We start from the raw sequence: 12,063 nt of genomic DNA, 5'->3' as shown, positions 1-12,063 counted from the left end.
GCGCGAACGTAAGATAACCTACCGTTGGAGCTTTCCTGCAGGCCTCGCCTTCACTTGGGAGGGGAAAACACAGCAAATCCCTTCTCCGAGAGAAGCAGAACTATTCATGAACCCGGACACAGAGGAGGTTGTCCCTGGGAGCTCGAACCACTCTCCCGAGGGGGCTAGCAGGGAGGCTCTCCGCTCCTGGTCCCGGGTGGCGGGTCGACGTAGGGTATGTGGCCCATCCTCCAGGGGGGAAGATCATCAACAACCGCTGAAGGCCGCGCCCCCCCCCTCACATCCTGCAGACACCCCCTTGATGGGTTGTATTCATCGAACTAAGCGGCCCAGGAGTTCCGGGGTGAGAGTTCCCGGACGGACGACCAATTTTCTCTGGAGCACCGGCCTGGAGTCCAGAACTGTACAATCGAACTGGCCCCCCAGGGCCCAGCCGGAATAATCCCAAAGCAACAATCTCATTAGCCAGAGTAACCAACTGTGCTCTATCCCACACTGCAATATTTTCACCGACACAGCACGAGACCCTCGGGTCTCCCACCTAGCTGGCAGCTATGGCCCACCCAACAGCTCTGTTGGTAGAAGGCTGGTCTGGATACAGATATTTGTTTAATTGTTTCAGGTTCTGTTCTCGTTCCTTTTGTTTGTTTACCATGGTCAGAGAGGGGGGAGGGGGGAGTTGGAGCCAAGGAGATGGCTGAAAGAAGGGGGGAACCGGGCATCAGGGTGCAAGCTGCAAGGGGGCTCGTCCCTCTACACGGAACTGCCGCAATAATGGCAGCTCAGCCCACCGGGAAGGGGAGACTACAGTCTTGCAATCGGATAAAGGCAGGGTAAATCCGCCAACCAACCTAATTAGAAATGGCCCTGCCGGATAGAGAGCTATCAATGTTGACCTGGAACGTCCAGGGTTTGAATGCCCCTCGGAAAAGGAAGTCCGTAGAGCACAGGCTCTCCCAACTGGCACCCAATATCATATGCTTGCAGGAGAAACACCTCCTCGGGATAGACAAGCACCGCATCTCCTTCCAACGCTACACAAAACGCTACTTTGCCTCTGCGCGCCTCAAGAAAAGAGGGGTTGCCATCTTGATAAACCGAGACTTACCGCTAATGAACATCACTATCAAAAAAGATCCAGAGAGAGGGGCAGTACATACTGCTGAAAGGCCTACTAGTGGAGCTCCCCATTACCATAGCAGCCATATATTGCCCAAATACAACGCAAAGCCTATTCCTTCGTAACCTCCTTCCCACCCTCATAACCTTTACTGAAGGTCAGCTGTTCATAGGGGGCGATTTCAACTTGACTCCAGACCCAACCCTGGATAAAACGCTCCCTCCATCTAAGGAGGACTTTGGCAAGGCTCTCGCCATGGCAGAATTCCTGAGGGAAACCGACACCATAGATGTATGGAGATTGGCCAACATGGGGGCTAGAGATTACACATTTTTCTCCCACGCCCACCGGGGCATTCGAGGATCGACTTGCTGCTTCTCTCCAGTGCTCTCATTCCCTGTGTTGAAACCATCCAAATAGGACACAGAGCCCTGTCGGACCACGCACCGGTCATAATGAAACTGAGGGTACAGAGCTTTCCTGAACCGATTCAGCGACGATGGAAACTACAAGACCATATCTTGACAGACATAGCGATCAGAACGGAAATGGCAGAAGCCCTCAAGAACTTCTTCAGGAAGAACACTACCAAGGACACATCAATATCTACGATCTGGGACGCCATGAAACCTGTCATCAGGGGTGTGGCAAATGACTGCACTGCCCGGCTTCGACATCTACACAAGCTACAACAGGATAAACTCGAGGCGGAGGTGACAGAAGCGGAACGCATCCTCAAACAAGGCCAGAACAGGAAAGCGAGCCGCGCGCTTCAAAAAGCGAAAAGATCTGTAGAAATGCACTTAGCAGACAAGGCAGCCAGAGCACTAACATACACCAAACAGTTCTATGTGCACAGCAACAAAGCAAACCGGCTTTTGGTCCACAAACTTAAAGCTGCACTTGAGAAATACTATCCAATGTCTCCAGGACGCACAAGGGACTCCTCGCTACTCTAACACGGAGAAAATAGAAATCGTGACAGCACACCACAAGGAAATCATGTCGGGTTCCCCTACGGCCACACACGCACACTCTAAATACCTAGCAGGAGTACAGCCGGACGACCCACACCCTCAACTGTCAGCCCTAGAAGACCCTATCTCGGCAGAAGAAGTGAGCGAGGTCATAGCAAAACTGAAAAACTCAACTCCAGGGCCGGACAGGCTCACAGCCCAATTTTATAAGAAGTTCTCATATATACTCGCGCACCATCTGGCAGCCCTCTTCAACTCTTTCCTATCATCAGGAACTACCACCCCCTCGATGGAAGAGTCACTAACTGTGTTGCTACTGAAACCTGGAAGGGACCGGAGTCACTGTGCCTCTTACATACCCGTCACCCACCTGAACTATGACGCCAAAATCTTTGCCAAAATCCTAGCGAACAGGCTGGCCCCCTTACTACCAGACATCATACACTCGGACCAAACCGGATTCATTCCTGGCCGTAGTACTCACGACAATATAAGGAGAACCATAAACATTATCGAATCAGCCAGCAGGAAGGGTCTGGAATTGATGGTGCTATCGCTCGACGCTCAAAGCTTTTGACATGCTAGATTGGGGCTATATCCAAAATACATTAAGGCACTACGGATTCGGTCCTAATTTCATAAAATGGACACTAGCGAACTACCAGTACCCATCCTCCAGACTTAGAATGAACAGGACCAGGTCCGACATAATTAACATTTCAAGAGGCACAAGACAAGGATGTCCCATTTCCCCTTTTATCTTTGCCCTCTCCATGGAACCGTTTGCGAACAGGGTACGTCAAAATGCAGCGATCCAAGGCCTGGCCAAAAACCAAATATATAAAGCCGCCCTGTACGCCGTCGATGTCCTCTTGAACAAGCCCAGGGAATCCATGAAAGCTCTGTGGACAGAACTGAAGGGATTTGGGGAAGCATCGGGATTCAAGGTCAACCTTTCCAAGTCGACAGTGCTGAGCATCAACCTGCCTCGATCTCCAACTACAAATTTGGAAAACGAATATCCGATACCCTGGGCGAAAAAGCAATTACCATACTTAGGGGTCCAGCTGCCAGGCACACCCAATAGACTATACAAAGCTAACTTTCCCCCGCTTCTCAAAGAACTCAAGAGTGATCTGCTACGCTGGCAGAAACAGGAAATCTCCTGGTTCGGGAGAATTACGACCCTGAAAATGAACCTAATTCCTAGACTACTTTATCACGGCTCAGCCTTACCAACTACCATCCCGAAGCAAGCTGTACAGAAACTGCAAAGAAGTATTATGAGATACATTTGGGAAGGAAAACAGCCACGAATCCCAAGGAAACTCATGCTCCGAGGACAGGCGATGGGAGGATTGGGAGCGCCTGATGCTGTCAGGTATATCCTGGCTGCTCAGCTCTCACATGCGCTCGCCTGGCCACCCACCACTCCGAAACCCCGCTGGCTGGAGCTGGAGGAGGCCTGGAGTCCAGTTCTGATAAACTCACTACCACACATGAAATGCTCCAGCGACCATGCGGGCATGTGGCCTCTGACAGCAACCGAAAACACGGTGGCGAGCTGGAGGAAGGCGGCTCGGCTGTGGAAAGTCCGCAGTATAACATGCCCACTCACCCCAATCTAGATGAATCCAGAATTTTCGCCGGGCAACAACCCCAAGAACTTTAGGAGGTGGAAAGAAGGAGGACTGGAGAGGGAGCAAGACTTTTTCGATGAGGGAAACCCCCTGGACTTCGAGGCCTGCAAAGTGAAATTCAATGTTCCAGAAAATGAGAGATTCAGATACACACCGCTTTGGCACTGGCTCTCTAACAGGGTCATGAAAAACCTCGGAAGCAGAGACCTTACAGCCCTGGAGCAAACCCTCACAGCGACTCCCCCAAAGGGCAGAATATCAACCCTCGACAAGATCCTCGACAGAGCGGACCCTACCCGCAAGGAGCCATACATGCTCAAATGGGAGAAAGACATTGGGAGGCCCATTGAAACGGAGGAATGAGACCGCATCTGGACGAGAGCACATAGAAGCTCGAAATACGTATCCAACAAGGAGGGGGCATTCAAGGTATGCTACAGGTGGTACCGAACCCCAGAAACGTTCAAATACAACACAGCAATCCCACCGTCGTGCTGTAGAGGAAGCCCAGACAAAGGCACACTATACCATCTGTTCTGGACATGTCCCAAAGCCACCCAATTTTGGAAATCCGTGTTAAATCAAGTCAACACGATAACGGGCTTGACAATCCTAGGGGATCCGGTTATTGCCCTACTAGGAGCAAGCAGCGAGGGCCAATTCCCCCTATCAGGTCACAGAACAGATCTATGTGCCCACCTGTTGACGGCCGCTAAAATCTCAGTGGCAAGGCTTTGGAAAAACCCAGAGGGTCCGGCAGTCCAAATGTGATGGACTAAATGTTGGGACATAATAGCGGCGGAAAAAATAACTGCCCTCCGGTTTGGAAACGGAGACAAATTCTTCCAAACTTGGGCCCCTTTCCTGGACTACACACAAAAATACCCAGGCCTGGCCCGACAACCTCCCTCTCTAAGATGGATGGACAAATATGACTGAAAAGGAGGGTGGAAGGGCAAAACAGAGGTATTGCCCTGGGGAGTTCCTTTCCCGCTCGCAAGATCAGAGATGAAATAACGAAGACCTAGGGCTTTGTATATCCTTCTCCTCCCCCCCCCCCCACCAAACACGATCCTGAAGTATGAACAGCCTCCCTGAGCTCTTACCGCAACTATGGATTTCTATCTGCTCAATCCTCCCCTGCCCTGCCCTGCCTTCCCCATGGACATTACTCTGACCTGTTTATGTTTTCTTTTTATCACCTGTATTTACAAGCAGCGATCTCAATTTACAAACACCACAATGTATAATTCGCTTGTATAAAATCAATAAAAAGATGTTTGAAAAAAAAAAAAAAAGGACAAACAAGAAGTATCCGCGTGTGCAATTACATGGCCAAAGCCAAAACCAGGAGCGCTGGTGTATTCAGCCCGTTCCCGTGATGCGGAAAAGGGGACTGGGGTGTGGCGCTAGAAGGGCGGAGTCAGGGCAGCGCATGCTCCCTGGGCCGCACCCCTGCGCGTCTCTAAATTTAGAGGGATGAAGGTTTTTTTCTGGTGAAAAAGGTTCGGTCTCTGGGTCCCTTGGAAGGGACGCCCATGCAGTATGGAGGAAAGGGGATGGGACGTAAGAGTAAGGGTGTTGGATTCCAACTTGTCCCTCATTCTGGTTGGACTATTGTCCACAGTGAAGAATGGGTTGGGATGGTTTATTAGTTGTTGTGTTTCGTGTGGGGTCTATATTCGTGACGCTAGTAGGCTGTTGGTTTGTTGTTGCTGTGCCATTTTTGCTTGCCTCGTTATATGTGGAGAGGTAGCGAGCAAAGTAGTCGGTCTACGCTCCGTTATTTGTAGGTCTCCTCGGGACATCAGGGATGTTTATTGCTGAGTTTTTCAGGATTGTGTGAACAAGCTGGTCGGTCCCTTCACAAGTGGTTTGTGTTTTCTTATCGTTTGTTGTCTGTTCTGGCTTCTTGGTCCTTCTTGTAGCAAGGCATGGTTTTTGAGTTGTGTTCCTTTAAGTAGACGTCCTTTTTTGATTATTGGCTTTTTTCTTTCCCCTGGTCTTTCGGGCTTAGTATTTTTTGTTTGTCATTTGTTGTTGCTTGTGTTCAGTAAGATGTGGATAGAGGTCCCAATCAATGTACCTCGACCTTTCAGAAAAGAAGCATGAAGGTTGAGAGACTTGACCTCTGGATGGAGAACCCGACCCCCCTCCCGTGAGAGCAGATCGTCTCAGTAGGGAAGACGGCCTGGAGGGCAGATGGACATCTCGAGAAGGTCTGGGTACCACGCTCTCCTGGCCCATGCCAGAGCAATGAGGATCATTCGGGAACCGAACCTCCGTAACCTCTGCAACACTTGCGGAATGACGGGGAATGGAGGAAACGCGTATAGCAGTGGGAAGGACCACTCCACTACAAACGCATCCCCTAAGGCTCCTCTCTGAGGAAATTCCTGCAAGCAGAATCTTTCGAATTTTGCGAAAAGATCCACTTGTGGGGTCCCCCAAAGGGCAAAGATCTCCAAGAGAACTTCCTGAGCCAGCTCCCACTCATGAGAGACTGTGCTCTGGCTGCTCAGAGCGTTCGCCGCCTCGTTTTCGTCTCTGGCCAGATGCACTGCCGAGATCGAAATTTCCTGCTGGATGGCCCAGAACCAGAGCTGCATCGCCTCTCTGCACAGTGGGAGAGACCCTGCCCCCCACCCCTTTTTGTTGAGGTAGTGCATGACCACTGTATTGTCCGTCAGAATCAGGACTTTCTTCCCCGTACAGACGGCAGAAAAGCCTTCAGGGCTAGCCTGATAGCCCTCAGCTCCAACAGACTGATATGGAGTCTAGACTCCGACCGACACCAACGACCGCTGACTGTCAACTCGCTGGCATGAGCTTCCCATCCCGTGAGGGATGCGTCCGTCACAATCGTTACCTCCGGCCAGGGTAGCCAAAATGGAGCCCCCTTCATCAGATTGCCTTCGCCGGCCCACCACAGCAGATCCTGGGTGACCGAGGGCGGCACCTGAACGGGATCCAACATCCTGCCGGAGGACTGGGACCACTGCATCTTGAGAGCCAATTGCAGAGATCTCATCCGGAACCTGGCCTCTGGCACCAGTAGAATGCAGGATGCCATGAGCCCGAGCAACCTCAAGAACTCTGGGCATGTTGAAACTTGTGCACTATCTGCAGAACGTGATGAGCCCTCATCTGGGGAGGCAAACACGGCCCCAGGGATGTGTCGAGCACTGCTCTGATGTACTGGAGCCGATGGATAGGTGTCAAGTGGGACTTCTTTAAGTTGAGGGAGAAGCCCAGCTTGTGAAGGGAGTGGCAGGTGACGGACAGATGATCCAGGACTTGCTCGGAAGAGCGTGTCCTGATCAACCAATCGTCCAGGTAGGGGTAGACGTGAATCCCCCCCTTTCCTGAGATACGATACCACCACCACCACCATGAGCTTAGTGAAGACCCTTGGGCGGAGGTCAATCCAAACGGCAGGACCCGAAACTGAAAATGTGAGTCGCCAACCGCGAACCTCAGGTACTTCTTGTGCTTGGGATGAATCAGCACATGAAAGTAAGCATCATTGAGGTCGAGACACCAACCAGTCTTGAAGTTGAAGGGCCTGGAGGACTTGAGAGAGGGTAACCATCTTGAACTTGTCCTTCCTGAGGAGCTTGTTCAAACCACGCAAGTCCATAATGGGTCTTAATCCCCAGTCTTTTTTCGGGATCAAAAAATATGGGGAATACCATCCCCGTGGGCTATGATCTCCAGAACCCACATATCTGAAGTAATGGCACGCCATTCTACCAGATGCTGTGCCAGCCTTCCCCCCCAACTGGTGAACCATGGGGCATGACTGAGCTGAAGCGGCTGAAGCAGGGCCTGAGGGCAAAGAGGCAACTGCCCGAGCGGCTTTGGCAGCTCGAGTACCTGGTTTTCCACCTCTGGTACTCCCACTTTGGCCCCTTTGACTGGCAGCTCCCCTCTATCTACCAAAGGAAGAGTAGTATCGAAAGGAACCTCCCCTCCATTGCTGTCCCCTAGGACGAAAAGGCACAGGTTGACGTACTGCAGCGCTCAACGACTTCGCTGCAGCTTTGGAGGTCTGCAACCTCTCAAGGCTCTCGTCAGCCTTGCTGCCAAAAAGATGGTCACCATCAAAGGGCATGTTGAGAAGCTGGGTCTGTACATCAGGAGCAAACCCCGACTTCCGCAACCACGCAAACCTGCGCATCACGGTGCTCTCCGCCATGGACCGGCTGACACAGTCTGCCACGTCCAGACCCAACTGAACAGATTCACACATGGCATCCTTGCCATCCTGAACAAGGGCAAGAAAAGCATCCCGTTCCTCCCTTTGGGGAATATGTTCAGCCGCCAAAGAAACAATTCCACAGAGTGCGAGTGAATCTTGCCAAGGCACAAACTGAGTTGGCTGCCTTTAAAGCCATACCCCCAGATGAAAACACTATCTTCGCCCAACCGTCAAAGCGCTTGTCGTCCCTATCCGGAGGGATGGTAGGGTATACAGCCTGCTTTGCTGGGGTTGTAGCCACCTGCACCACCAGACTCTCGGGAGTGGGGTGCAAAGACAAGTAGCCGGGGTCACCACTGGTTGGATGGTATTTTTTCAGTAGCGACTTATTCACTGCCGGGAGACTCTCCGGAGCAGTGCAAGCCGCCGCCACCCTTCTTTGCAAGGCCATATGAAATGGCAGCACCGGGTGAGAGGGTGGACCTTGGTCCAAAATATCTGTCAGGTCATCCTGCAAAAAATCCACAGGTGGAGCAGACCACCCCAAGTACTCCGTCACCCTCGACATAAGACGCCTGTACGACGACTCGGCGTGTGTACCAGGTCTGCCAAACTCAACCTCCGGAGAGGTGTCCAGATCACTGGCGTCATGTAAAGATTGATGCAGGTCTTCCATCTGGCTATGACCAGATAACAGGTCATCAGGAACCTCAGGAGGAACAAACCCCTCCACATCTGACCCTTCACCCACCTCTGAAATGTAATCCAAAGGCTGGAATAAATCCCTGGATGAGGGTACAGAAAAAGGTTCAAACACAAGCCTCACTGCCTCATTAATTAAAGGCTGTTTATTTTGGCATATTCGCTGAATCCGTTCAGTAGATGTTGTAGCACAACTGCAGTCCTACGAATCAAGACGATATCGTAAGCGTAGGCGAGCCAGTGTATCTTGGTTGTATTAAGCACCGGACTCGCCAGTATCCAGGACTGCAGAAAAGGTCCTAGGTCTGCAAAGTATAAATTAAAGAAAAAGGGCGCACCCAGACAGCCTTGTCCAACCCCTTTCTCGATCATGATTGGATCAGAGAGGTGGCCGGCCTCGTCAAGCCAAACCATCAACCACAATTTTATCTAAAAGTGGCACTGGCCAATACCCACAGTTCAGTCTAGATGTAACAAGTTAGCACTCAAAATCCCAATGAGATGTGATGCAAGCTAATATTCACAGTCCCGTCTTGTTGTGGCTCAAGCGACTAAGCGAATGGATGGCCAAAAACCCAAGACTTAACCCAGACAAAACAGAAATGATAGTCTCACTGCACGTCACACCAGAAACACCTCTACCATTGGATTTGAAAATAAATAACTGCCCCAATCCCCAACTACAATGGTCAAGAACGTAGGCCATAGACTCACGCTGGAACTCAAAGTCAACGCAATAGTCAAAAAGTATGTCTTTGCTAAATTGACTGATTATGCCCTACTGCTGTCTCAACTCCTTGATCCTTTCATGAAGTGACTACATAAACAGCATTTACCTGTACCCAAAAACATTAGCTAGACTTCTACTTTGACTGAACAGGAGTTAACATGGGCTCCCAGAACACCCCACTGGCTACTAATCCAAGAAAGGATCCAGTTCAAGCTCTCTTGCATCACCCACATAGCACTTGAATGCCAAGGAACAGATTTCCACCAAAACAAATTTACACTACCAACTAACCAGAGAACTAAGATCAAGAAACAGTCTACATAGAAACCAGAAGTTAAGAGACACGGAGGCTCTACATTTTTCACTATGGAGGCCTAGCACTGGAATATACTACCAAAGGGAAAGCTGCACTGTAGAGGACCATCTGAAATGGAGGAAAAGTCTAAAAATCTGGCGCTTCAATGCTGAAGAAGCAAAGTGTAACCTACACACACCAAAAACCTAGAGTGACTACAAGGTATCACATGAATGAACCACCAAAACCAGAAATGTCTTCCCTGTCCCCACAGAAAGTTTAAACCTCAACACAGGGCAACTTCATGCATCAACCACTAAAACCAAACACCTCTCACCATAATTCTCCACACACCAACGCAAACCAGCCACTCACAAAAGACGCTCTCCCCAAACACATATCACACTAACACACACTAACACACACACACACACACACACACACACACACTTTCGATCTGCAAACTCAAACAAAGCACTTTTCCTCTACTCCCAATTAACCAAACCAGCGACCCTCTTGCAAACCCACCAGAGTGCCTCGAGACCATGAAAATGGCAGCAGTGTGCAGTACAAATCCTAATAACAAAATACCATCCAAAGCTGAATTGATTGGACCCATTTCCAAAGGTCTCTGCAAAACAGAGCTGTTGCGGTGGGCTGTCTGGTGAAGGCTACTCATCACAAGGTCGTTCTTTCACTATCCCCCTCTGCCTTGAACTTTCTAGGTGGGGGAGGGGGTTACCCACCACCCCACTTCTCCCAAAACTTTGCTGCCCACCTGATCTTCATAACGAAGGCAAATAAATCAAATTCAAATTGCTACATTGTCTTTGAACTAAAGAACATATGGGCTTCAAGATGTTATGCCTGACAAACAAACCCAAACTACTGTCAATTCCCTCCTTACATAACCAAAGCTCTAGTACACTACCAGTCGACTTGGTAGGCATGCCAGAACCGGATGACCCATACAGCTAAAACATATTCTGTATGCTTGTAGATCTCTCAATCATCAAGGTCCCTCTCTCTGGAGCGCCTTTCATCTACAACTTTGAATTGAACCAAATTGCTTGCAAGTAATAAAGCACAGAAGACTCATCTGTTCCTTACTTTACATGGACCTTAATATTTCCTCCTTTTTCTTTTCTCTTTCCGTTTCCCGCCTAAAATGTTCAGAAATGACACGCAGTTTTACTTGGCTCCAAGTAGGAAAGTCCAAATGCAATAAATATAAAAAGGTTGTCGTATGTCAACGTCTGGGTAAAGTAACTAGATTATGGTCTATGTGAAGATAAGGCAGTAATTTAAATTGCAAGTTGAAAAACAAGGCAATTACACTAATTTACTTGTGCACAAAGTGTTTACCAATGCCACAGGCTGCGGAAATGCATCAAAACCTTCAAAGAAATGCATCTTCTTGCCCTGTGCTTCTCATCCAGCTACAACCCCTCATAATTTGCCAAATATGAGAGTTCCTGTCCTTAGAACAAAACATGGCAAATAACCTGGTGGTGCCCAGACAAGAAATATGCAAAAATATCAGTTTGGTGCATATCTCCCCCCTCCCCACCTCCCCCCCTCCACCCTCCCCCCTTCAAGGCAAGTCCAGCACTGCAATTGTAGCAATTCTACTCTGAACAAGAGCAGGGCTCGTAACTGAGGGGAGCTGGGAGCTATTTAAGCTCCTGCCTGTGGCCTAGAAGAGCCTGGTTAGCTTGACACAACAGCTACCAGGAGCTACTTCCGATTCCTCAGGCCAACTGATGCCGAACAAACACACATGTGACTATGATGTGCCTTTGGAACAATCTATAAATGCACATTAGGACACTTGTATACAACATTTAAAGCACAAGTAACTAAAAAAAGTGATAGGTTTGCATCTTATGTGGAAGGTAGATTTGCAGAACGCTATGTACTAGCTCCTGTTCCCAAGTGGTAGCTCCTGGTCACTGGTTAATGCTGGATACCAAAGAGCTGCTTTTAGCTCCTGGTTATCAAATCTAATTTAGATCCCTGAAGAGTATCGCCAGAAGTCGCAAACGTATTAGATCTGCTGGGTTTTGTCACAGATTAGTATTCATGTGTCTCTAGGCACGAACAGCAATGTTTAGATTGCACGTCTCAGAATTTACCCAATGTTTCAATTTAAGTTGGCTCAAAGGTCCGTTCCATATGTAGTTTAGATTTTTCTCTTTCACTTCAGCACAACACTGAAGTAAGATTGTATTGCTCACTGTCCGCCATAATCTCCCGGTTTCTTTTTAATGGGTATATGTTGTGTGTGAACATATGAAAATGGCTGGACTGTGGAGATGGGTAGAACCTCTACGTTGGGCCACAGAGAAACTCATCCAGATGTAGCACCAATTATGCCCTATATGTTTGTATATATGCA

General features: G+C 49.3%; 1 protein-coding gene across 4 annotated transcripts in view; it reads right to left on the bottom strand.

Moving 5' to 3' along the window:
- ITCH (itchy E3 ubiquitin protein ligase) overlaps positions 1 to 12,063 on the bottom strand; it is a 2,968,415-nt gene that overhangs the window by 2,876,020 nt on the left and 80,332 nt on the right. The window lies entirely within an intron of this gene.

The sequence above is a fragment of the Ambystoma mexicanum genome, chromosome 3p (assembly GCF_040938575.1).
Source record: "Ambystoma mexicanum isolate Mex_15411 chromosome 3p, UKY_AmexF1_1, whole genome shotgun sequence".
In the NCBI taxonomy this organism is placed as follows: Eukaryota; Metazoa; Chordata; class Amphibia; order Caudata; family Ambystomatidae; genus Ambystoma; species Ambystoma mexicanum.
The sequence above is the reverse complement of the archived record's forward strand: the minus strand, read 5'-3'. Positions and strand labels throughout refer to the sequence as shown.